General features: G+C 39.5%; 1 long non-coding RNA gene across 1 annotated transcript; it reads right to left on the reverse strand.

Moving 5' to 3' along the window:
* Positions 1–269: 269 nt before the first annotated feature.
* Positions 270–2,769, reverse strand: LOC138107883 (uncharacterized). The gene is made up of 3 exons (XR_011149756.1): positions 2,681–2,769; positions 2,183–2,335; positions 270–362 (listed from the first exon to the last, which is right to left on the reverse strand). It is a non-coding gene; the product is annotated as an uncharacterized lncRNA (long non-coding RNA).
* Positions 2,770–25,819: the final 23,050 nt, after the last annotated feature.

Here is a 25,819-nt window from a genome sequence, read left to right on the forward strand (position 1 = left end):
TGAGCTAAGTGGAAGAAGGAAAGCATCTACTTTGCAGAAAACAAAGAGGCGCTTTTAGTCTGATAAATGCAATCCCACACAAGACCCTCTCCACCTGACCAGGGGACCACTTCTCCCTCCCCAAGGCTTGCATGCTCCAGCAAACTCCAAGTCCCTTCTCCCAGCTCTTGGAAGGAGGGGAGAAGTTTGCTATAGGGAGAAAGACTTTATAGCTCACCAGCTGTGTGAACAAACCCAGACATATTTGGCTTCTGTGAACTTGGCTAAATCAATGAAACATCAGAGCTCAAACTCAATGCTTTATTTCCTTTAGTCTGAGGTTCTGCTCGCTATAAACGTGATCTGGAACAGCACGTGTGAGACTGTAAAGCAAAAAAGAAATGAAAACAAAATGTGATTGTACATGAGATCAATTCCATGCTGACGTGATAATACGTTCAAAATTCTCATTTCTGTAGAAAGCTGACCACAGGCACTTCATCAATCAGTATTTCGATTTGTAATGTGTTCCGTATGGTTCTCTGTCATTACTTAATGGGGAACATCCCCTCTGAAAACATCTGACTCTGAGCTTTGCATCGAGAGAGCTGCTCGTGTTTCAACCACGTTTCCCAGAAACTGAACACTCAGCAACATATTCATTTTAGTGACAGCCACCACTAATGAGAAACAGCCATGAGTTCGTTGAATATTTTACAAGCCAAAGAAATTTATACTAGCAGCAACAAAAAAAACTCATTTACACGACAACTGAATCTCTAGAATCTCCAAAATCTCGATTTTAACATGCTAAAGCTCATACTGGGTTGGTGTTTGTACTTGTCTATTTTTTATTTTATAGTTTCTCTCCCTATTTATTTATGTGTGGGTTTTTGGGGGTTTTTTTGGGTTTTTTTTTTGTTTGTTTTTTTTATCACTAGTTAGGCCAGTTGTTCTGACATGTGTTCTGCATATCAGGAACAGGAAGCTGGGGCATGAATTGGAGGGTTTATCACAAGCTGAGAGGTGGGGAAAAAAAAGTAAGTTCATCAGAAGCAAAAAGCTCATACAACACACTGTGATGGCATTAGATTAGAAGTGCCTAAAGAAAGCAATTAGAAAATCTGTGGCATTTTGTTGGAGAACTTTATTATTTTCCTGCACCAATTTTCTTTGCTCAGAACATCAGGGGATCACTAATCTGAAAACTTCTTGGGGTTCATTGTTTTGTTTTAGGTTTGGGATTTTTTAGGGTTAGGGAAGTGTTTGGTTGGTTTTGTCATAAGGAGGAGCAGCTGTGCAAGATTTTGAATTATCAATATATGAATTTTTTTTTAAATTACCAGACCCAAAACACAGGCAACTTGTGAGGAAACTAGAATTTCAGACTACATGTAAACAACAGCTATTTCAGAAGACTGGAGGTAACGAGTGCTGTAGCTTTATTTAGAAGAGTCTCTACTCGTTGTTCAAGGCATTATTTGGAAATAGTCATTAAAATCAAAATAATAAAATGACTGGATGTTCAGGATGCCACAGAGTCAAACTGGCACAATTTCTACAGGGAAAAACTGTGTCTCACTATTCTAAGACTTATTTAAATCTACCAACAAGATATTGACAAAGAATAAGCCTGACAAACACAAAGCAGGATACCAGGCAAGAGACAGCTATGGTAAGAATAAGATTAGCAACTCTCCCAGTTCATGGGCCAGATTGTCCCTTACTCCCAGTGATTTCAGCAGGATTTGTTCCAAGAGTAAATGCTTAGAAATGGAAGGAAGGGTTTTACAACTGCTTAAATTTATGTTATGATCTTCTTCAAGGCAGCTTACAAAGAATGCCTAAAAAAATTTCTTAAATAATATTATAATTAATAGTATTTTGAAGCTAATCAAGTCAGAGATGAAAAGTCAACTCATATACTAAGTTCAAAGCACGATTCATGAAAACTTCTTGTTTCTTGAAACATACTTCAAAGGAACGCATTATGTTTCATCACACTAAGAACGTTTACATTTGCCTCCTAAATTCACTACTTTTAAAACAATGGTCCTGAACCTCAGTTTAACTCCAATGGCAATATTTCCATCTTAGCTATAGAAACCAATAATGTTCTTGGTTGTTTATAAATAAAGAAAGAAACGAAATCCCAATCTCACAAGTGACACCAAAGCCACCTAACTTTTTTGAGACTACTTACCAAATTCAAATGGAAGAGTCAAGAATTCCATCTGTCAGGGTAGCAACCACCAAAATAAAAAAACTCTTAGAAAAAACATGGTGTGAGCAGCTGAGTCTCTGAAAAAGCACTTCTAAGCAAGGACTTTTGTAAAGGATCAGAATGCTTTGAGCACTGCGAAATATAAGAGAGAAGAAAGTTAGAAAGTAGAAATCACAAATCTTGCTAGCTAAAGAAAAGCATTTGAGACAAAAGATGAGGAAAATACTGTAACTAGAAATTAAAAGAAAACAATTCAGAGAAAGACATTAAACAGAAGTCAAAGCATCTTGATGAGCATTTGCAGGTTTACATAAAGAACATTTACTGATTTTCAAGCCATTACAGGTATCATTTTACAGGAGAAAAAATGGTAGCCAATAAAAAAAAATATATAGAGGTTTGCTGATAGATTTCTGGAAGCAAAGCCAAGGAAAAGAGCATACAAATGTTGTAATGTATAAGCAAAGCATGCAGCACCCTGAGCCAGAGCACCAAGGCCAAGCATCAACACAGCCCCAGCAAAAGATAGAGCAAACTCTCAGGGCACATGTTAAGTATCAGGCTAATCCAGGTAGCCTGCAAGTGCAACAAATAAGGTTAAAATGATGTTTTCACAAAACAAGCAGCTGATTGGAAGCACACCTGAAGTTGACTTTTGGTGTGTGCCTCACCACCTTGCTGATCACTTCGATTATTCTCTTGACCTTTCAGTTGCCTTCATTCAGAAAGTTCATGTGTGTTGAACTCTGTCTCTTTTGTTTCATTTCATCTCTTAGCTGATACAGAATGACTTTTCCACCTGGTGAAGAGCTTGTAGGCTTTGTGCATCCCTTGCACCTGTGGGGTGTTTCAGCATGTTTCCCAAAGATGTCGTCAGAGGTAAACTGCAACAACTACATGTGTTCAGGAGTATTTCCTTCTAAGCACTCACATTTGCCTCTGGAAAACAGGTTATGCCTGATCTGATGCTGGCTAAATTTTGGACTGAAACTTTCAGAGATGTTCCATTTTTTTCTATAGGTTAAAGTTGTCAGGGATGCACCCAGCACATTTCAGCTGCTTGGAATCCAAAAAGTAGAGCAGTGGTAATAAAAGATCTGCTGCTACCAATGTCCTGCCTGATCTGGTGCAAACAGAGGAATCATCCCAGTCCTCCTGCAGCGATAGGGAGCAGGGTAGAAGTATTGGGCCATGCATGTGCACAGTACTTGTCTGTCTGAGAGAAATTATTCAAAGTTTAGTATACAAAAAGGTGAAAGTGAGATGAATCATGCATTATTTTTGTCACATTAGTAAATGTTTAGCTAGCTTGCTCAGATATAATCCTGTTCCCATTTCTTTTGGGAAAATTAGAAAGGCTACATATATGTATGCAAGTATTTTTAAATAACAGCAGCAGTAAATGGTAATCCCTTGGTACCAGAAAATGTGCCAAACATGTTATTTTTCTTTTCTTTGGACTACTCTATTGATGTTAAATGTCATACTACTGCCATCCTCATAGGAAGTGAACACATTGAGAGGGCCAAACTCTGGCTGGTTACTTGTGGGCACAATTTCAGGAAACTGAACTTTGGATACTCTTCCTGTCCAAAACTGTCTTCCTGATGTTAGGTAGAAGGTAGAGTTCAGGACTTTATTTCTTGCAGGGAAAGATAGAAACTGATGTTGGAGTAGGTAGGCACACTGATCCAACCAATACGAATGGGAACAGCATCAGACTTGAATTTGGAAAAATGGAATTCAATTGGTTTTTCTTTAAAGGGGTTCAAGGCTTCTTACCACAGGTAGAGAAGAAGAGCTTGCAAGGACTCATTTTCAATTTAATGTTGAACTGAATGGAAGATCACCTTGACCCTTCTGGACATAATCATATTCCAGAAAAATGCCTGAGACCTTACTGGCAGACAAGGGATAAATGAGTAGAAAGAAGTCTTTATGATGCTTTGAGCAAGTAGTTCTCCTGTTCTCTTTCAGTAGTTTACACCTCTCAATCAGCTTGGCGAGGGGAGGAGACACAGTGTGGGCCTACCACATTTCATTTGCCAGGTACCTGCAGGGCACCAGCCTCTGACTCCTGCCACTACCACAGGCTTCCCATTGCTGATAACTAATTATTTATAACTAATGAGCACTGTCCCTATGTTCTCATTACTTACTAGGCTTATTTTTATGACTACACTGTTGCAGTAGGCTAAATCCCAGCTCCCAAGTTGGTTTTATTCTCACAGAGTTATATTTAGTATGTAAAACCTGACTTTGGCATGATTATTTGGTCAGCATCACTCTTCTGTGTCCAGAGCTACGTGGCTACACCATTACATTCACCATCAGTAACAAACTTACCTAGTTATTTTGCAAGAACAGACGGGCTGCCACTCTCTTCCTTGATTCTGAGAGTAGGGAAAGTAGTTTCTAACCATATTATTGTTTTGGTTTGGGTTTTTCATTCAAAAGTGAGGGAGAGGGTGACTCATGTTCTGTTTGCAGTTCAGCAGCTGTCTCCTACTGTCCCCCTGAATCATCAGTTTGGTTGCAGCATTGCTGCCTTGGTCTTTATCATTTGCAGAAAGGGCCTGATTAACCAGCCCTTGGTTTCATAGTCTTATAAAACATTCTTGCACAATTGGGCCAGCCAGCTTTTGTTAGGAAAGGATGCAGTGAAATCTGAGAATTGGATTGGAGGGGAATTTGCAGCATCAAAAGGAATTTAATCACAGTTATTCTTTTCACTCCTTTTGGCACTAAGTACTCGCTTTGATGCGAGGTTAGTATAGGAAAGAAGAACGGTCATTTTTAAAGGGATCTTTCTGCAGCCACAGCTGAACATTTTAAATAACTGCCATGTCAGCCCCTTCAGTTTTCTGAACTTTCACTTAGTGTAGAATATCCTCTTAGCTCTTAAAGATCAGCATATATCTGCTGTGCACAAGATTAATAAAAATGTGGCATAAAAAGTGGATGTATAAACTATGAAAATTCGAAAACTTTGAAATAAATTTTTGAAATGGGAATTGAAAACTATCGGAAAATTGACACAAAATTTCCAGTATGCCCTCAGCCTTGTTTTCCATGGTGTCACCAACAAGGAATCCCTGTAAACAGCTGCTGATGACACCAGAACGTTGGAAGTGCAAGTTCAGGTTCCACAGGTGAGATTACGTCATTTTGATCCTCTGTTCATTAAGTGTATTGACAACAACCTCCTAAACACTTCTGGGTCCTGTCACAAGCTAAACTTTGTGGATGTAGCTTTGAGTGCATAAAGTGATTTAGGGACTTAGTAAAGACATCCTGATTTCCAATACATTAGATGTTCACTGTGGGGATCTGAGACTTATGCCCCATTATTAAGCCTGACCTTTAGCATGCCTGATGTTCAGCATCCTTCAGTAACTTTGAGAGGAAATTTATGCCGTGCTGCTTGCCATGTGTGACTAACATAGCAATGGGGTTGATTTTCAGCTCTTGTTATGTGCCCTCTCCTTAAAAAGTGCTGTACAATAACAGTTATTAGTGGCAAAAATAATAACCACCACTCTAATTTTTGTTATTAGTTACATAGAATTACAGGACATTATTTAACATTGGCTCTTGCCCATAAAAATTGTAATTGTCCCTCAAAATACAAATCATACAATTAATTTTATGTCTAAGCAAGACTGCTAAGCAACAATAAAAAATGCCAGATTTATTAGGATTAGCCCACTTAAAGGGAAGACATGAAGCTTCATAAATCTTATATTGCTTATGCAATATATAAACACTAATTTTATATCAAATATCTGACGACATTAACAACCTTTTTAGTGTGTCAAAGTACATGTCACTATCAAAGAGCAATTATTGAATATATTCCTCAAAATATGAGAAAAAGAAAACCTTAACTTGGTAAAATACAGATAAATGTCTTCTTGGCTACCACCATTGCACTGATTAGACACTAATTCCAGAATAATTAAAAACTTATTTTGTGGTATATAAATATAATATATCAGAATTATATAAGTCTAGTAATAGCTATTTCTTATTTCATATTGTCCTTCCATAGGCAGTTAAAGCAGGAAAGTGTACAGATCTTTATTCATGCTAATAGAGTTCAGCATAAGATAACCAGATTGTGATGAAAAGCACCCTCATGCCTGAACAGCATGGCATATATTAATATATAGGCAGCATGGTACTTCTGACATCTTCTAATCAAACTGTTCTCTGTTTTCAAAATATTTAGATATTTAAAAAATGTGGTGTCAGGTGCTTTAGTTAGACTGATGTCACCTAATAAGCTTTATTGGAATTCAAAACATCGCTTTTTCAGATACCTTTAATCATTCTCTGAGTACAACACACATATGAATCTTTTGTAACAATAAATAAAGGAACTCATTTCTCAAGGTGGTCCATGTTTATTTAGGATTCACAATCCCTTCCATTAGCAACTGTAAGTATATTTCTCTGAATTTGTGTTGGGGAAGTTAATGCCCCAAAATCAGCATTTTCCACAGCAGCCCCATGGATGGTGCTCAGCCAAAGGCACAGCTGTTTGAGCAGCTCTTTGTGCGGGTTACCAGGGAATGCCCACAGAAAGCCTGTTTGTGTGCTTCTCTGGGGGAAGGGCTTCTGCACATGCACTGAAATGTATTTTCTGCTCATGTTGTACTATCTCCTTCCAAGTTTTGAATCTCCTGGCACATTTTTATACTTCCTGATGACCTCATCATTATCATATAAAACATGACTTGAAGAAAGAGAAAACAGGTGGAGGCTCAATTTTAGTGCTTCCCATTCTGCCCTCACTGCTCCTTCCCACCAGGCTGCCCTCCTTTTCCTGCTCCCTCCCCACTTCAGTTACCCAACAAAAACCAATAAGTGAAAAACTAACCAAGGAAATGTTTCATAAGAAAAAATTCCATGGCACCCTCTCCCTGACACACACACATACAAAAGGCAGCCTTAGTAATAACCACAACCATCCAGTAAATCCAAAAAAAGCCAACATAATGAACATACAAAAGTGTGAACTGCTAAACTGTGATATTCAGTTAGTTCTTGGAAGAACAGTTTTAAAATAAGTAGGGTTGACATTTGATTAGAAATAGACACTTTTTTCTTTCTTTTTCTTTCTCTTTTTTCTTTCTCTTTCTCCTTCTTTCCCCCCCCTTTCTTTTTTTTTTACTAGAAATGAATTATATTTGGAGCTCACTGGAGCATAGATAAATGCAAGCTAACATATTTTTAACTTGATTACATTCTGCAGTGATGTATAGAGGCACATAGCTACAGTAAGTGATTCCATGGAGAGAGAGGGGGAGGGAGAGAGGGAGGGAGAGGAAAGCCCTCTGCGAATATGATAAGGAAAGCTGGGATGAATTGTGGGCTCTGTTCTCTGTTATCCAAGGGTGGCTAGCTGCTGCTGCACTAAAGGCCTTTATTCCCTGCCTGTGGGAAAGTGGTGGGCGAAGGCTGCGTTCTCAGTTACACTGCACATGCAGATTTTAATTAGCTGGATTAAAAACAAGACCGTATCATGTCCTTTAGCAGTATTCTATCTAGAAACAAAAGATTTTCTTTCCTGGCTTCTGCAAGCAGCACAGTACAGCATTAATAAAAAAAAGGTCATGGCAGTTCAAGATGAAAGGTCACACATGATAGAAACTCTATGTGAGGGGGACATCATGTTTATCTCTGTGATAAAGGAGCTCTGTCCAGGCAGGTCAGCATGCCGTGCCTCAGCAAAAGGAAAATATAAACATATGGAGTGGATAGATGGTGGAATGGGAAGTTTGGAAAAGTGAGTTCAGTTGTGGAAGTACAAAAGGGCGGGGGGGGGGGGAGGAGAGAGAACTGTTAGAGACAGAATATAAGCTGAAAGGATCCAGCTTTAAAACAGCCAAAGAGGGTCAAAAAGAGCCTGAGATGAAGCCTGGGGTGATGGCTGCAGAGCACAATTCAGAGCCTGTGCAGAGTGAATGAGCATCGAGCCAGCAGGCAGGGACTACCAGCCCAGGCCACTGGGCTACATCCTTGCACACCGAAGTCCACTTACACATGGGCAGAGCCTGCACCCTCCTTCCACAAAGAGACCATGGACTCAACCCCGGGTCAAGCTTCAAGCCTCTAATTCCAAAGCCTCCGCAGACTGAGTGCTTGGGCTGAAACTGGGGTTTTTATGTTTTATTTGGACCGCCACAACTATTGTGTTGGGGGTTTGTATATTAGGGTTTTGTTCTTTTCTTTTCTTTTCTCTTTTTTTAGTGGGGAGCCAGGCTTTCCCTCAGTGAAGGCCAAAGGAATCTGCATGTACTTCCAAAGGAGAGTTAGCAGCTCTCTAACCAGCAGCCTGCAAGGCTTTGCCCTGGAATGTACTGAGCTCTTTCAACACCACCGTTATCAGTAGGAGGGAGATGCAAACCCTCCTCAGTTTCTCACAAGATCAGACTGCAAAAATAAACACATTCTGGCCTTACAAACCTTAACTGATGCACTGGTCTCAGTAGGCCTGAGTAGAGCCACTACCATATGCAAGCATCCATGGGAGAGTGCTTCAAGATTGAGGGGCAAGACGGAAAAGGGAAGGAAAAGGGAGGCAGAATTAGATAAGGTCAAATGTTCCTCCTCTGTTTTGCCATACTTCCTGCTTTTCAAAATCCAGCTCAGTAAAGAAATACCAATTTCTGAGTATATCATTCTGGGCAACAACTTGTTCTCGGCTTCATAACATTTTCATTAAATAAGGTTTGCACAGCCTGGGCCAGGTATGACTATGCACGTGTAAGGCTCTACAACCTCCTTTATAAGACTGATCCACGAATAGATCAATTAAGAAACAGTCTTTTTACCCAAAAAGAAACACAGGGTAAAAGCACACAATCAAGTTCTAATAGTTCAGCAAGGTGCTGCACATCTAGTGACCACATTAATTAGGAGCACACTCAGCCTGCAGCAAACCTGAAGCAAAATATGTATTGCCTTAAATGTTGTTGAAATCAGTACTTGTCAGCTTCAGAAATTCAGTATGGCTGAGCTTTAAGAAAAGTAAGGGCTAGTGCTGGAAATTAGAAACCTTCTGGATAAAACAATACAGTCTTTTTCATTCTGAGCAACAATTCAGGATAGTAGTTACCTACCAAACTGATAACACAATGATTAAATCGTCCCAATTCTGCTGTTGCTGAGATCATTGGAAAATCATGGTTTAATTCAATACAACTTGGTAATTTTCTGTAACCTCAGTAATACAGCATGGCCTAATAGAATAATTTTGTATGATGAGCTTTTTAAAACTACTCAGCCTTCACGGCCTTCACTTATCTTCAGAATAGAGAAAAAGATTCAGGCATGAATTGCCTGATTCTGATTTATGTTGCTGAAGGTAGAAGTATAACACAGTACTGTGAAGTACAGTGTTCCATGGGATAATTGGGGTACCACTGCACAGAGTTAGCTCTAGAAACACAGAACATGAGCTCTGCAAACTACCTCACACTGTATGAAGGACACATCAGGCTTATCCAAACCCACCCCCAGTGCTCTGACTTTGAAAGGATCCTGATATAACAACATACTCATGTCCTTTTTGCAGGGTTTAAAATAAATTGCCTTCTCAGACATATGAAATAAGTTGCCACAGAAATCAAGGGGAGTTGTATGTTCACATCAGTTTAGCACGCTTGTGTGACCACAAGCACCTGGTGTGTTTGTGTCTCAACACCTCATTGCTTTTTACCCCTTTATCCAAACAGGGCACTGATCACATAAGCTCTTAGCTACTTGCTCAAAGCCATAGGAGATCCTTTATCAGGGAAGAGAGCTGAAGCTGGCTTTTCCAGAAGCTCAGCTTGTGTGAAAAACCACTTGGTAGTTCAAAACTAAAAAGTTTTGTGCAGGAAACAACCTGATTTTACCTGATTTTATTACTCTTTGAGATTTCAAAAAATTTCAGTGCTCACTTGGTAAAAAGTAAAATGAGAAAAAGAATCCAAACATGAAGGAGGTGAACAACCTAATAATTATACTTCTCAGCAGCTTCTGGTCACTGAGGCTAGTAGGGGTTTCCTGTTGACTCCTGGCAGAATTACTGAGGTTTCCCTCTGGAGCTAAATAAACTGAACAAGACCAGCAAGGCATGAGCCTGAAACCATCCGTACTACTAAACTGGTCCCTGGCATGGTTTTGGTGCAAGCCTGCTAATGCTCTTCCAGACAATGCCAAGCACAGCTTGGGTATTGACCCAGGTCAGGAACCAACCATCTCCAATAGATGTTTTGGATGTGGCCACTGTGATTTGGAGGGCAAGAGAGTTTAGCTGCATGGATTGAAGCTCTTTCATGCCAGTTGGCCTCCAGGAAAAGTCTCTGACCAATTTTGTTTAATAGTTTAGATGTAGTCAATGTGTCCAGGTCTTCCTTTCCTTCCAGTCTTGATGAAGCCAGCAGTCAGTGATTCCAAGCTTTGGCAGTGTGACATGGCCTTCAGCAGGGTGACAGAAGTGACATGAGTTGACCATGCAGCTCTCTGAAATGCAACAGAGTTCATTATATTTTAAAGAAAAGCACTGTAATCGAGGGAGTGGATCAAAACAGACCTAGAAGTAATAAAGAAACCAAAACAGAAAATTATACAAACAATTGAAAAATGAATAGGCTAATTAGTTTCAATTAATTTGGGGCTATTTCTCCATTACTGTAAAGCTGTCGGCAAAATAAATAAATAAATTGACAGTATATTTTAATAAATACAAACTGTTATATTATGTAAATCCCAGGTACACTGTTAACAACATTAAAAATAGAAAGCATTACTTTAAGTATAACACAACCTGGTAGGTTCCAGATGGAAGGAAACATTTTTAAACAAAGACCTTCTAGTTTAAAGCAATAATCATCAACATGAGGCTTATATATAGTGTGTGGCAGCTGTAACAACATTCATATCTCAGTGTGCCTGGTCTTAGGCAGAGCAAGGGAAGTGCTGAAAACAGTAGCATTCCTCATGGATCTGCTCCAGATCCCACAGAAGTCTGAGAGAATCTACACTCCGTGCTTGCTTTCACACTTGGGCAGCACAGCTAATGTTGAGCAAACAGACCACAGCTATGTGGCTCTCCCAGCAAGCCAGGCACATAAGAAGAAAAATCTGTTCCCTCCCTAAAGTCAGGATTTGGGCAAGGGGGAGGAAGAGAAACACAGAAGTGGCACTACAGGTACCTGGTTCTCTCAGCAGGGTCTGCCTTGCACTGACCCTGACAAATGTAACAGCCTAGAAGCCCCCCAAGACCCATTGAGTAAATAACCATAGTGGAAGTTGGTTTTTGGGGGGAGAAAGGAAAGTATGGTTTTATTTATTATTATTATCATTAATATGATGTTGCAAAACATTGCCCCTGCTAGAAATAATCACAACAAAATATCAAATCATCAAAATGAACATGAGTCTTGGGCTCAGCTGGCTTACATGTTCTGGAAAGGTTATTAGCTTAAAGTTTCTGCTGCTGGGAACTGAGAAACAATGCCATCTCTCAGGAAACAAATCCTTCTTTTTAATGCTGCCCTGCCCTCCTGATGTTCCTACCGCACTTCAGATTATGTTAAGGGGAAAGAGAAGAGAGCTGATCTCTTCTCCAAAGAACATGGCCATTGCACTGGATAAGAAGACAAGGGCTGGCTCACAAGGAAGATCATTCTACAGCTCCCCAGTGACAGACTAAGGACTGTAAAAAGTGAACTCTGGCAATTTAAAAGCAGTACACCAGACAGACATCAAAAGCACATGTGGTCTTCCAGATCCTCAGCCTACACGAGCTAAAGATCCTAAAGGAGAACTCCAGCAGGCAAGGTTGTATCTACCTAGCAGTGAAGCAGACTGAAAGTTTACTGTGTTCACCTTGCTTAGCTTTCCCACTGTATTTTGTGTCAACATGAGTCAAGCTAAGAGCACAGATTCTCATTGCTTGATCAGATGCATTCACTCAGAAGTTTTTTCCTGCCTGCTCTACACTAGGAAGTCAATATGAGGTGAGAAGCAGCACAGGAGACCTCCTAGGGTGGTGCACATTAAACTGAAGAAATGGTAGCCCATTGTGTGCAAACTTACAATCACACTTAGGAGAGATGACAGGAGATAAACTAATTTCCAAGTCATGCCTAAAATTACTAATTCTATGTTTTAGTTGCTGGGCTTCTGTTTTTAAATTTAACAGCATTTTTTAATTTCCGTTTTATGGTATCTGTTCCAACCAAAATTACACACAAATATGGACTTTGTAAACCTCTGAACTATATTTCTGACCTGAAATCCCAGGATTACCTTGGTTAGTAACAAATCACTGGAGAAAAAGAAAAAACAAACCTTATAACCGATATTAAATGATAAAATAATGCCACAAATAAAAAACCAAAATAAGTTTTGGAAAACGTGTTCTCTATGGATCTAGGCTTAATAAAGATTTTCTTTAGGGCCTCAGACCTGATTCTACTGTGGCAAGCACAATGCAAAGACACTTTGCTCCCAAAGACCTGACACCAGCATTGCTATTGTGTAGCGCAGCTTTAAACCTGCACTGAAGCAATGCTGTAAATCAGGACTCATTCCACCAAAGTCAATGGAGCTAAATGACCGTAAAACTGGTGTGAGAGAGAAATCAGGTTGTTAACTTCTAAGTAGAGCTTGCACTTGTCTCACAACCTGTGTTTGGTCAGGCTGTATTTTATTTATTCAGAGCGTAAAACGAGAGCCTCAAACTAGGAAATAAATATTTGATTGTAGTCGAGCTATGCTTGATATAACTTCATGATACTAAATTTTTAGCATAAACTTCTCAGCCCATATCCAATAATATTGCCTGAATTTGAATGGAGGTGTCTGATTCTAACCTCAAACAGAAACTTGCACCATCTTCTGACCACAGTCTAATGATATGAAAACCCAAAAGCAACTACAGGCTTCCTTCTTTGGCCTGGAAGGGAAACCTGACAAGGTTTCTCCAGAAACAAGAGAAATTACTTACCTCCCAAACAGTAGTAGTAGATTGATTCTGGTTCTTTCTCTTGGAAAGAACTTAGCATTTTATGTTACACTACTATTGAAAACAGGAAACTGAGGCCAGGAACCAGAATCTCAGAACATCTACCATCCCCTCTACTTGTTGAATACTAGCTTTACTTTCTATTTTATTACTCAGAAGATAATTTTTGCCTAAATTTTCAATGGGATGAGGTGCATAATATTGACTATTGGCTGGCTGGAAGGGATTTCTTGTTCAAGAGCACTGAGGCACCTTCATTGCACTGTAAGTTCAAAACAGAGGTATGAAATTTAGGCTGTCCTAAACTGCCTTGCAGAAGACATAAAATCCTCTGAAATCAGGTAATGAGACCCTATGAATCCACGGGCCATGAGAATAATTAATTCCTCCTTAAAATGGACCTTTAAACTCCATGTGAAAGTCTGCTCGCTGGCAGTCAGACAGCACACAGGATTTCAAGAGTCCTTTTGAAGGGAAGAATAACAATGTTGAGGATGCTCAGGGTGAATACTGAGCACACCTCTAACCCCCTCACCTCCAAAAGGGCATAGCAGAAGGATGAGAGCTAAAGCAGGGTGCAACAAGGATTATCTAACATGTAGAAAAGCTTCTCTACATGGAGAGTTTAGGTGGGTGAGGTTTCCTTGGCTTGGAGAAAAAGATAACTGATGAGTAGGTGACATAAAATAATTAAAAATCAAGAAAGTATAAAGGAAAAAATTATTCAGCATTTCTTAGACAGGAAGCTAGGAAGACTTACTAGGAGGACTAGGACTTGCTAGACTAGGAAGACAAAGGAACACACAGGTTTTTTTTAAATAGACACTCGGTGTAAAGGGCAAAACTGTAAAAAACCCAAACAAAATACAGTCAAATATACTCTGAACAAGAGACCCATAAAGGGCTCCTGAACATGGAGATATGGAGTCCTTCATTCTTCCTTTCTTTTTGGCGATGCTATCATCTCACTCTGTAGAGATTCCAAAGTCCATATAATTTGATTATTTTTTTAAAAAATTACTTATATTCCCCACTGGCCAAGGTTATATATTAAGATAGCAGTTTTACATACATATTCAAAGGAAAAATTATTAACTACATATTAAGAAACTGGCACATCCAGATCTGGATTTCAAATTCTTAAATGTTCAGAGGTATCTGGAATATATTTAATGATTCGTGCAATTAGCTATATGTTGTGTAGTAATTTAAAACATATAAGGGAATATATACAAAAATTGTTCAGCATGGAGATCCTGATTTCTGATTTCCAGCTACACTGTACATTAAGGTATTTGTTCATGCTTTTTGGGTTTGGCCCTTGTGAGGGTAGTGGAAAATCATGATAAAAGAGCCATCAAAAATTGTGAAGAAAAAAAAATCAAAGAAAATACATTTGGGGTTTTTCTGCTTTTTCTTTTTCTTTTTCTTTTTCTTTTTCTTTTTTCTTTTTTCTTCAGTCAGAGAGCAAAGGTAAGCCCAGAGTTTTTGCAACACCAGCCCATAAGCCTCTGTCACTGCACAGAGGGGAGAAAGATGCTGGACAGGAAAGGGAGTAAGCCCTGGCTGGGGTCAAGCAGGTCCATTTCAAGGGTTGCACTGAACTTGCACCCTGGCTGCCAGGCTACCCTTGCACAAAATTCCCTTTCCACGCTATTTCAGTTTCTGTTTTCCCCAGGTGTTACGGAGCTTTCTGTTTTATCACAGGGTAAATCTGGGTTTGGCAGATACAAAAAAAAAAAAAAAAAAGTGCATTTCATTTTGTCTGGGAAATGTAAACAGCATCCACCCAGCAAGCACTACCAGTTAGCATAACAGCAGAGAAAGCTCTGGTTGAAATCTGGATTTCGCCTCCTGAGTGAAACATACAGATGAAAAAAGTAAAATACTTTGAAAAGGTTCATCCATTTACCTTGCTGGCCCAAAGACCTCCTTTACTTTATTTTATGGGATCTTAAGGATTTCAATTCCCTTTTTTGATTACATAAAAAAAAAAAAAAAAAGATGCTACTATGTAAAAAAAAGCATCAAACTCTAAAAGCATTCAGAGAGGGAGCAATAGTTTTAGTCTTCTGTTTGTGCAATTCCAATAGGTGTATTTAAATGTAAATGCTACCCTTTCACCCTTGAGCCACCTATTCTTGCAGCCAGCAGAAAGAGAGCATTCATGGTATAATGTCTTTATGAGGACAGATCTTATACTTAATTTCTCATGTGAATCCAACTCTTTTATAACACATTTTTGTGAGATTAAAAGAACAATATTAGTCTAGTGGCTCAGCAGCCAGACCACTGCTCTGTCACATGGGAGACATGGGTTCAAAGGGATGGCAGGCAACTGTGCTGGGAAGTGCTTGATGGAAACTGCAGCCACGGAAAGATTCAGTCCTGCACTCTCACAGAATTGTTTAACTTCACATTATCTCCTCCCTCGGGCCAGACAGAGCCTCTCTCCCTCCAGCTTCTTACTGGAAACCATCCAGCTGCTGCTCCCTTACACAGAAGTATTAGAAGTGTCTGAGACCCCAGCTCTCTAAACAATTTGCATTAGCCTGCATTTGCACAGCAGGGAGGATTTTCAAGAAGGAGAAGGGACATTGAGGATGCATTTCCAGACAAAATCCCTTTGCCTGCCCAGTTTTCCTCGGTGCCCACGCACTGAGTCCCAGTGTGCTGGGGTTATCTGTGCTCATGGCATGGCTGCACTGCACAGCTCATGAGCACAAGGCACCCCAGACTCTGAGCAGAGGCACGACGTGCTGATAAGAGTGACAGAGCAGCTCAAATCCTGTTATGTCAGGGGAGAGTCTCACAGAACCAAGGGAGCCCTAAGTGCTCTGTATTAGGAGATTTATTTCTTGAGTGGGGAAAAACCTCAGTTCATTTTGGCCAAGCAAGCTGAAAAATAAATTATTTAAGTACAGGCCAAGAAAACTGTATCTTGCTTTGACCCTACTGGATCAAAATAAGGTGCAATTTTTTTTCCAAATATTCTTTTTGCCTCAGTCTGGAACATAGTTACATGCGACAGACATCAGACTTTGGCTTCATGGCACCTCCATGCAAGAATAAATGCATTTTGGAGCATGGCCCTAAAGCAGCTGCAAGACAGCTGTACTGTGCACCGGTGTATGTTCAGCCCTCCTGATTGGTAGAATTATTATTCTTTTTGTGGTGCTTCTTAGAGGACACAGTGATAAGGGGTCTTTGTGCAGAGTGACACTCAAATGCTTAACAATATGATATTTTTCTCCTTGGATCTTACAGCCCAAGCACAAGCCATGTTACTTTCTCACTCTTTAGCAGCTCTGTGATGCAAGACAGAGAGCTCTGTGTCTGCCGCAAGCACCAGCACCAATGTCAGGCATCCCACTTACTTCCCTCACTTCCCCTTCCCTTGATAGAGAGCATATGTTTCATTGTGGCACCAAGTACAGGAAAACTGAGGGGAAATAGCCTATTATTTTAGAAGGTGCAGGACCAAGCACCTGGAACAGTGAAATACTTGGAAAGCACTTCTGTAAATGTTTTAGGCTGTAATATATTAAACAATTAAGAGGTGTTGGTATTTCTCTGCTCAAGGGCATTTAAAACAGGGAAGTCCCCTTTAAAGGCACCAGAGTGGAATGTATATGGTCATGCTCTTTAAAACAAAAACTACCTGGTTTTTCCCCCTCCTTTCAGAAAAATGTCCAAATTTCAGCTGACTTGCTCTTTCAGCAGAGGAAATGAAGCCAGATTATTTTAATGCTGCTTTAGATGGTTAACTCCTCAAAAAAAAAAAAAGGGGGGGGGGGGTAGGGGAGGGGGAAAGGAAAAAAAGTCCAAAGAATAGAATTAGTTACCTTGAGAGCTCCATTCAGGTAATTTAGAAAATTGTTTTGCTAATAACCTTAATGCATTGCTTGTGTACCCAGGACTGTCAGCACTACAGGTTACTACAGGTTAATCAGTAAATTGCTGATACCAGCTACAACCAACCCTTAAGAAATCGTGTATCTCTTAAGTCTTTACTTCAATTTTCCTGACCACAATACATCAGTCGCTATGCAACACCAAATTAGAATGAAAGAATAAGAACCTAATACTGACAATTCTTAGCTGAGCACACAGTCAAAATTAAGTGCAGTTAATGAATGCTTAGTTAATTCTTAGAAAGCTCTTCTGCATGCCCTTTATAGCACAGTGAAATGCAAGTTCTTTTAGACAGGTACACAAAGAGAGACATGCTTACACACACATACATGCCCCACACATAGCCTACATACACATATACACATATAGGTAAATTCCAAATAGACAAGCTCTAGGAAGCTTTGTAAGAGAAACAAGAAAAAAAAATTACCTACTGGTCTCTATAACACCAACAAGTGCATAAATTCTCTGGAAAAACTTCAGAATTGTCTGTTCAAGTATTTTCTAAGATTGTTTTAGCAATCATTTTCACTAAAATAGTTTTCTAACAAAAAACAAAAAAGATTACTTGATAGAACCTAAAAATTGTTAACAGAGGAAAATGCCTGCTTCAAGTTTCTTGTAAGAAAATAAATACAGGAATTGGCAACTTCTGTGCAGTTTTAGTTCCGAAAAAATTATGTCAGGCTTTTGCTTTAATTACTTATCTCAGGGCAGCCTGTCAGATTAACAAGAAGAAGAAAAAATGTATTAAAACTTAGTGAGTTACTGGAATCTTCTGGAACTGAAAAGTATACAGATGGTCTGCAACATATTTGTATAGAAGATGCTCAATTGTTGATGGGTTCCCAACTATTATAGTGGCATGGTGAGGAGGCAGATACTGGGCAGTGAGCACTGAGCAACTGTTGTCACTGAGCCTTCCCCTCTTGGCTGCATCCCCACTTGCCCAACGAGCAGTTTTGGTCTCCCAGAGCAGAGACAAAGGTTGCTTTGGAGAAGCCGGGAAGCCTAAGAACACCATGTAGATTTAGGACTGGATAGGCGGTATTGTGCGGAGGCCATGCCCATTACTCATCTGCTGGCAATGAGCTCTCTTCCTTTTGTCTGGAAAGACGGTAAACTTTCAATGCCATCTGAAAACAGAAGGCCTTTCACAGAGTGCAAGAACTCTGCCATCTCAATCATGTGAAAATATTGTAAACACTTTCCCAGCCCCCATTCAGCTGTCCAAAAAGCAGAGCTAGAAAACACCAAACAAAACAGGAAGGAAAGAAAAGGGTGTGCATTGCGCACTTTGGTTTAATTTATATTTTTTACTCTGAATAGGAATTTTTCTCGGAATTTTCTTTTTTTTTCCTTAATGTTAATGAACAGGGTTAAGTAGCTATTATAGAGAAAAGGCAGTTAAAAGCCTATTCTATGTTTTATTTAGAAGAGAAAAAAAAGGGTCCAGTGCCCAGCAGCTTCTCTCCAGCAGAGCAGCTCTCATATTTCCTTACAGCCCCTGCAAGAATAGACTTCAAATGTGCTATGTGTGTGGGACTTGAATTTCTCCTTCATTACTTAGGTTGACCCACCGCTATGAACTTTTTCCAGGAGGGTCTTCTCCCCAAACATTTAAACATCACAAGTGCTGTATTACTGATATACCACAACATGTACAGAGTGGGAAGGGGCTCACGTTCACAAAGAAGAACATGTTCAGAAAATACCTGCATGTCTGTGCAGTGCATATAAATGTTTACATGTATATCAAACATACAACATACACAAAAGTATACATGTGATTTGCACAAAATTCTTAAACTACTGGTACACCTTTTGTGTAGGTTGTGCTGGTGCACTAAACCCTTAACTCTGGACAGTTGTTTTCACAGGTATTTTCAGTGCATCACATAGTTATGTAAAAGTGATGTAACTCCTTGCTCAAAAAAGGTTGTGTTCATTCTGCTGAAGCCAGGGACTACTTGAAATTTCTCAGTAACTTTGAACCATGGTAACACATTAGCACCACAACTCTTCACTATTTGAAGTGTGAGGTTTTCATTTAGATTAGTCGACTTAACACCAGAACGGAAAAAAGGAAAACAGCTCTGCCGTTGGGAAATACACTTTGTTCCTTTTTGTTCAGTTTGGTTCTGAGTCAATTCTGAACAGAGCATGAGTAGGTAAGCCTGGAGGTATTCCTGCTCCCTCAAAGGCACACACTCTGCTCCTAAACTAGGAAAAGGTCAGTTGCCATCAGTGACTTCCAGAGGGATCTGTCACTCCTATCTTATTTCTTATGAGTATTCAAAAAATGGTGCACACTGATGGAAATCAGTCCCCAACAGGAGAGTGAGAACTGACAGCTTTAGGAGCACATCATGTATGGGGGGTCTCTTTTACCTGATTTCCCCTCACTCTCTGGGAATGCATAAGTAGGAAAGATGACTTTCTTACTTAAATAGACTGATATGAGTTTTTAAACCTGTTGTGCTATCCAAGACCAAATGTAAAAATGCAAAACAAGTGATGTGCGAGTCCATGAACATTTAAGCATGTTTGGTTCTCTGTTCCCATTGGGTGTATCTAATAGGCTGTCCTTTGACACCTCTTTGTGTGCAGGAGCCCGTGTGCACAAGAAACAGAGATCTGAGAGTTCTCTGTGCTCTCAGATGTTCCTCAGGTCTCTCATAATGTTGATTTTGGTATCCCAGGCATCTTATAACTTTCTGCTCTGGCTTCTGCCCTACAAGAGGAAAGATTCAGAAATGCCTTTCCTTGTGCTAGCGATGCACTCCTTTATGCTGGCAAAACCAGCAACTACTTGTTAAGCTGACATTCCTGTTCCTGATTTAAGCAGATTCCAAGGACCATCATGCACAAAAATGCATGAGAAGTTATTACCAAGTAGTGCCAGATGTGGCACATTGGGAGGGCAGGGTTTCCTTGCCACCTCTCAGTATAGATATTATGCAGCAATATGGTCTATCTGACTTAGAAGTTCATCACTTGAATTCTGTACTCCCCAAAAAAAAGATCATACATTAGTGTGCTTAGATAGCCACTTGTTTTTTCTATATACACCATGAGAACACATGATCATAGGTTAGGGAGTTAGGAAAAGTCGTTGCCAATAACTGAAGCAGGGCTGGATAAACTGCCCAACATTATAAATTCTCAAATGCATTCCTTGGGACTGCCTTGCACATGCTATCTCAATACTCCCCTCCTCCTCTCTGCATTTTATAAAAAGAAGCTGCAATAAATTAGAATTTTATGAGACTCCAAATAAAAACCTCCACTAAAATTGAAAACAAGACATGGATGTAGAAGCATATGGAAGGTTTATGAGAGCAGAGGAAAAAAAAGTTATCCTAAGGCAATAAAAAACCTGTCTGACTCTTTCTTGGTCTTCACAAACCAAGAATTACTAGAGACAGATGAAGAAGTTTTGAACAATACAGTACTGGTACATCTTACAGCAAAGAGACATTATAGTTTTTACTTATTGTTCTGATGCAAGGCAGCCTGGTAAGAACTACTCTAAGACACATTTTCTGAATTTCTTTACAAAATACTTCAAAGTTATATATGGAAATGAGATACCTTTCTGCTTTGATCCTTAGTATAAGGCTAACCAAGCAGAAGTGGCTTCCTGGCCTTTTATAAAGGTTTCTTTGGAACTAAACACTGCACCCTCTGAATTCTTGCACTAGCATTTTAACTATGTTGTGGGATAAAGGCAGTTTTGTTTAATTTATATTTTCATCTTTGTTCCAAACCGCAGAGTGATTAATTTTGGCCACTGTATACACAGTTTTACTCCTAATTCTTTTTTTTTTTTCCACTACTTCTCCCATCCTCACTACTCTCTGCTTCCAGAATGGTGTGGGTATGGGATTTTGTTTAGATAAATGATAGAGTGGCTATTAGGAATTGTTTTGCTTTATTTTTAAATACAATGCTCCACATTCCAGACATTTCTACCAAACATAGTGGTTTGAAAATGAAGAACTGTGCAAGCAATGAAATTTGGGCCTGGTTCTATATCAAAAAATACTTTAAGAATTTTTAGATTTTTCCTCTAAAATGAGAAACTTCGGGGCTAATTTATAGGGATATGCTTAGCATCTTATGTTAGAAGTGAGAATCCTGTAGTACATTTTGTTCTTTGAAAATAAATGCAGATTCTGTGCTCAGTGCCCAAATAAAGCCTCTGAACTGCTAATTTTGGTTTATAGAGGATACAAATTATAACCCATAACAGACAATATTATATTGGCTTAGAAGTATACTGATTTTACATTCCTGCTAAACTGATCAGTTGTGAAATGGTTAAAAGTTGTAGCCATTAAATTATCTTTGTTCCTGATACCCAGTTAAAAATTAATTCAAAGTGTGTGCAAGTGTGTGCAATGGGTGGCAAGGATTGCTCATCATGTCACATCCTTCAGCTGCCAGAAGCAGAGAAATTCTGGAACGAAGGTGAGAAAACAAAGTCGAAGGCATCCCATATCAGAGTGGGAGAAGTGTTTGTACAGAATAGACAAGCTCATGGTCTGGGGAGGTGGTGTTTCTATAGAGGAGCTGTAAAAGCTGCCCAGGGTTCTGTGCCCATAAGATTCACTCCATCTTGGAAACAAGAATGTATCTGAACATCATAGAAAGAAACATCTGAAGGCACCTGGGGTTTTGCACCTTCCTTTAGATACAATCTTACTGAAACTCAGGAGGCCTCTCCTCAGTGCTGTGACTTAAGCAAACACCATGGAAACATCATTCTTTCGAAAGAACACCAAACAATATTGCGACACAAAATTCATTAAGAGCTCTTGTTTGCGTGGTACCTTGCAGAAGTTGGGAAGAATTAAGATTCTTGGGTCTTCTTCTACATTAGAGAGGAGAGGTGATGAGAGAGACGAGATATTCAGACCTTGAATAGGATTGTGCCCGACTTCTATTTCATTAATTTTGAATGTCCTTTGATTCTTTTTCTATTCAGCCCAATCCCTGGTTTTCTGTGTGCAGTCCCACTGACTCATTCAAGACACTCTCCTCTGGTACCTGCAGAGATGGAAGAATATCACAATTTTCAGATATTGAACAAGACATGCATAATTATTTAAAGATGGGCCTATAAATGCAGCTACTGAATAAATACAAACTCTTTACACCTTTCTTTATGCCATAAAGGATGAACTCACACAATTCTACAAGAATTGATGTCAGGGATTTGAGAGTAATGACAAAAAGTTTATTTTCTCTTTATTTATTACAATAGCTGTAACAAATTCTGACCTTTTTTCTTTCAGAGACCATTCCTAATAATTATTCTTTCACTCCAATTATTTTGCCACACAAAATACTCATACCTAAATACTGCAAAAATTAAGAGCACCACAGGGAAAATCAAGCAGTCCTGGGGGTCTCCTAAGATCTTCTGGATGACAATCCCAAGCAAAGGCAGAAACCCCTCTGAAGCACGGTGCCTAGCTAGAGCTCACACCTTTCAACAATAATTGTAATAAGTGGCCACAAATAAGTGCCTCCCTGAGGCACACAGCTCTGGGTGGGTCATAAGGGACCACCACCCCATTCATGTCTAAGGAGCCTCCCAAAAGGAGGGTGGCTAGAAGTTGGTCATTGTGGACAAATTCCACAGTTTCCCCAGGCAAATCTTGACTTTATTCTCTCCACACAGTTCACGTTACCTGCTGCCCCAAACATCTATTTTCCCCGCTCTGTACAAGAGCTGTAAGACAAGTCTAAACACAGCTGTCAAGTTCTAAAATCAGCATCAAAGCTCCGTAAAAGCAAGAGGGGAAAACAATATGCTTTGTTAAACAATGCTGCCTCAGATCTCAAAGGGTTATACAACGAAAGTAATACCCCCTTTGAGTTCTGTCTGTGGCAAGCATTACCTAACATCCTCAGTCAGAACCCCACAGTTTATGAGGTGATGAGAAAAGAATACAGCTCGCTCTTGTCAGTAGGACATCTCCACTGCCCTGCAGGAAATTTTCTTGCTATATTTCTGATGTATTGAATCTTGTAGACATTAGAAAAGCAAAACATGCACTGTGCACTCTGGAGCCGTCACCTCTCTTGGTCAGTTCATAGGTTTGGCAAGGTCAAAGCAAACACTCTTTTACATCATAAGCCCTACCTTTAGGCTGTTTTACTCCTCCACAGGAACCCAAAAGGATTAAAACAGGTTTAACAAACCAGAAATAGAAATATTTATGTTTGGAAACATTGGTATTTCTAAACATTTCTCATTTCTTCCCTTTCCCACTGATACCAATTCCCAGTCTTGGAGCCATGTGAAGTGGCTTAAAAGTTACTTCTCAGGGGAAAAAAAGTTTGCCTGCTAAATCACCCCACACAAATAATTAAGGCTTTCTGCTGCACTACAGGTATTAAAACTACCACTGTGTATGTGTACATATAACATGTATTTATGTATTTGTGTTACATATTCATTTTGTCCTATACAAGTCAGCTTTCTTTTTTCTTTTTTTAGTTTTATATACATCAATTTTTATGCTTAGTATGAATCCTCATGATGGTTTAATATGATCATCTTTTTAATGTAAGCAACTGAATTCAGCAGTTTGTTAATACCCTGATCTCAGTATATTCCTTTAAACTCCAGTAAAGATGCAGAGAGTCCCCTGAACAGCTTTTATTGGGAAAATCCATTTCTCCTCTCAGCTAAGCAGGGAGACAAGCTTAGAGCTGACATATGAGACACTCAGTGCCTGCTTTTCAGGAACCTGAGGTGAGCCTGGTCCTCTCCAGAACCTCCCTAATGCTTTTCTGGGAAGTACCCTGAGCCACTGTGTTGGCCCAGAGACAACAGGTTCACAAAGAAAAAATAAGTATGTTGAATGGCACAAGAGTTTTTTAAATATCCAAATGAACAGGTGAGTTGCACAACTTTTGGCCCTAAAGGGTTTCTAAGTGGGCAAACCAACCTCAACATTTGCTCATGCAGCAGGATGAATGCAGCCATGGGAGGAGTGAGAGACATTTTACAGTCCAGGCAGGAAGAATGTTGGGATTTTGGCTGGTCCTCAATAAAACAAAAGTGAAGGAGTAAGGGGAAAGGGATCACTTTTCTCTTGGTACAAAATAGCTACTGTATGGTGTGATATTTCAAAGTCTACCCTGAATGAGCATCCCAGGCCATCAGCCAAATAAATGTGATTTGTGTATTCTAGAATTTCACCAAAATTATTCTTTCCATTCATTCTGTTTCCATTTCCAATTTCTTCACCAGAGAGGGGCTGTGAAACTATGAGCTCCCTGGGACTCTTTCCCCATCTGTGATATCACATCACAAAGTAGCTTATCTCTGCAAAATGCCTGGAGGTCTGAAGAGGAAAAAAGAAAACACAGACACCACCCTTACATCCTCCTCCCAGTGCTTGGGCAGGCTTGTAGCCCTCAGCCTGGCTTTTGCCGTTATGCCCAGTTTGAGCCCAAGGAAATTCCAATGCACTCCTCTTCCCGAGGCTCACATTTATTTAAACAGGTGGGGACCAGGATTTCTGTATTTCCCAAAGTGCTGCTGCAGCTGAACCAGCAGCTAGAGGTATCAATTAAGAATGTGCAAGGGGACAAGAGAAACACAGCAGCCCTTTCTGGAGTTTAAGTGCTGGCAAAGTCAAAAACATCGCTCAGATATTCTACAACTTTCTTAACCCAGAAAACCATTAGCTGGCATTGTTGCATAAACACAACAACAATCTTTTCTTTAAGGCTGTCCCACCGTTCTATTATCTGTCATTAATTTTCCATATGTTCCCCTCACCACTACTCTTAGGCTGGGTTCAGTTTACAGGGTTGGATCAGATTTCTTTACAAGCCAGGACATTTGCTGGCTTGCTTACTAGCTCCAGGCCAGTTATGTTTGAGTGAGGCCCAAGCAAAACAAGTGAGATTTGGTGATGTTCCAGTGGGTAGGCACCAAACCTACACGATCCGAGGTTGTAGGTTTTTAAAAGTTTAAAATTTTTAAAGTAGAAGCTTATCCATTATTTCAGGGGTTTTTTATTTTTTTGTTTTTAGGGATTTTAACAGCTTCTGGCTGATACTAGCTCCAATGTTGCAGCATCCCTCTTCTTATAATAAAGCAGAACTTTATGTTCTGTTTTCTTCACACTAACCATAAGGCAAAAGTTTCTCAGTTATCTATATTTTCAATCACAGATGGGCAAATGCCTCAGTATACTTGGAAAAGAGTAGCTGATGAGAAGAAGATGAATAAACCATTTTGTTTCTAGTCTTTCTACAGGATAAAGAAGTCTAGTGTTTGCAACTCTTTCTTTCAAAAGCAGTCAGAGTTCATGTAAAACCCTCTAATTCAAAGCTGAATTCTAGAAACACTCCTTACACTCTCACAAGTCAATAAAAATAATTAAAAGTGAAGTATACTTCCATCCAAGCCTTAAAAATAAATTAAAGTGTACCCACATAATCACTGATCCTCTAACTATATCCTGGATTATTTCATTCCTTTTTTCTCCCTTATTCTAGATTTATTATTCTCAGCACATCTGAAATGTATTTTAAATGCTTTGGGACAAGGACTATTGTAAACTGCCAAGAATACTTGGGGGCCCTATGGAAATGCTGAAGTAGAATTCCAAAAGTAATTTGACACTGAAGGACCTCCAGAACTTCAA

The sequence above is a fragment of the Aphelocoma coerulescens genome, chromosome 3, assembly GCF_041296385.1.
Source record: "Aphelocoma coerulescens isolate FSJ_1873_10779 chromosome 3, UR_Acoe_1.0, whole genome shotgun sequence".
NCBI lineage: Eukaryota > Metazoa > Chordata > Aves > Passeriformes > Corvidae > Aphelocoma > Aphelocoma coerulescens.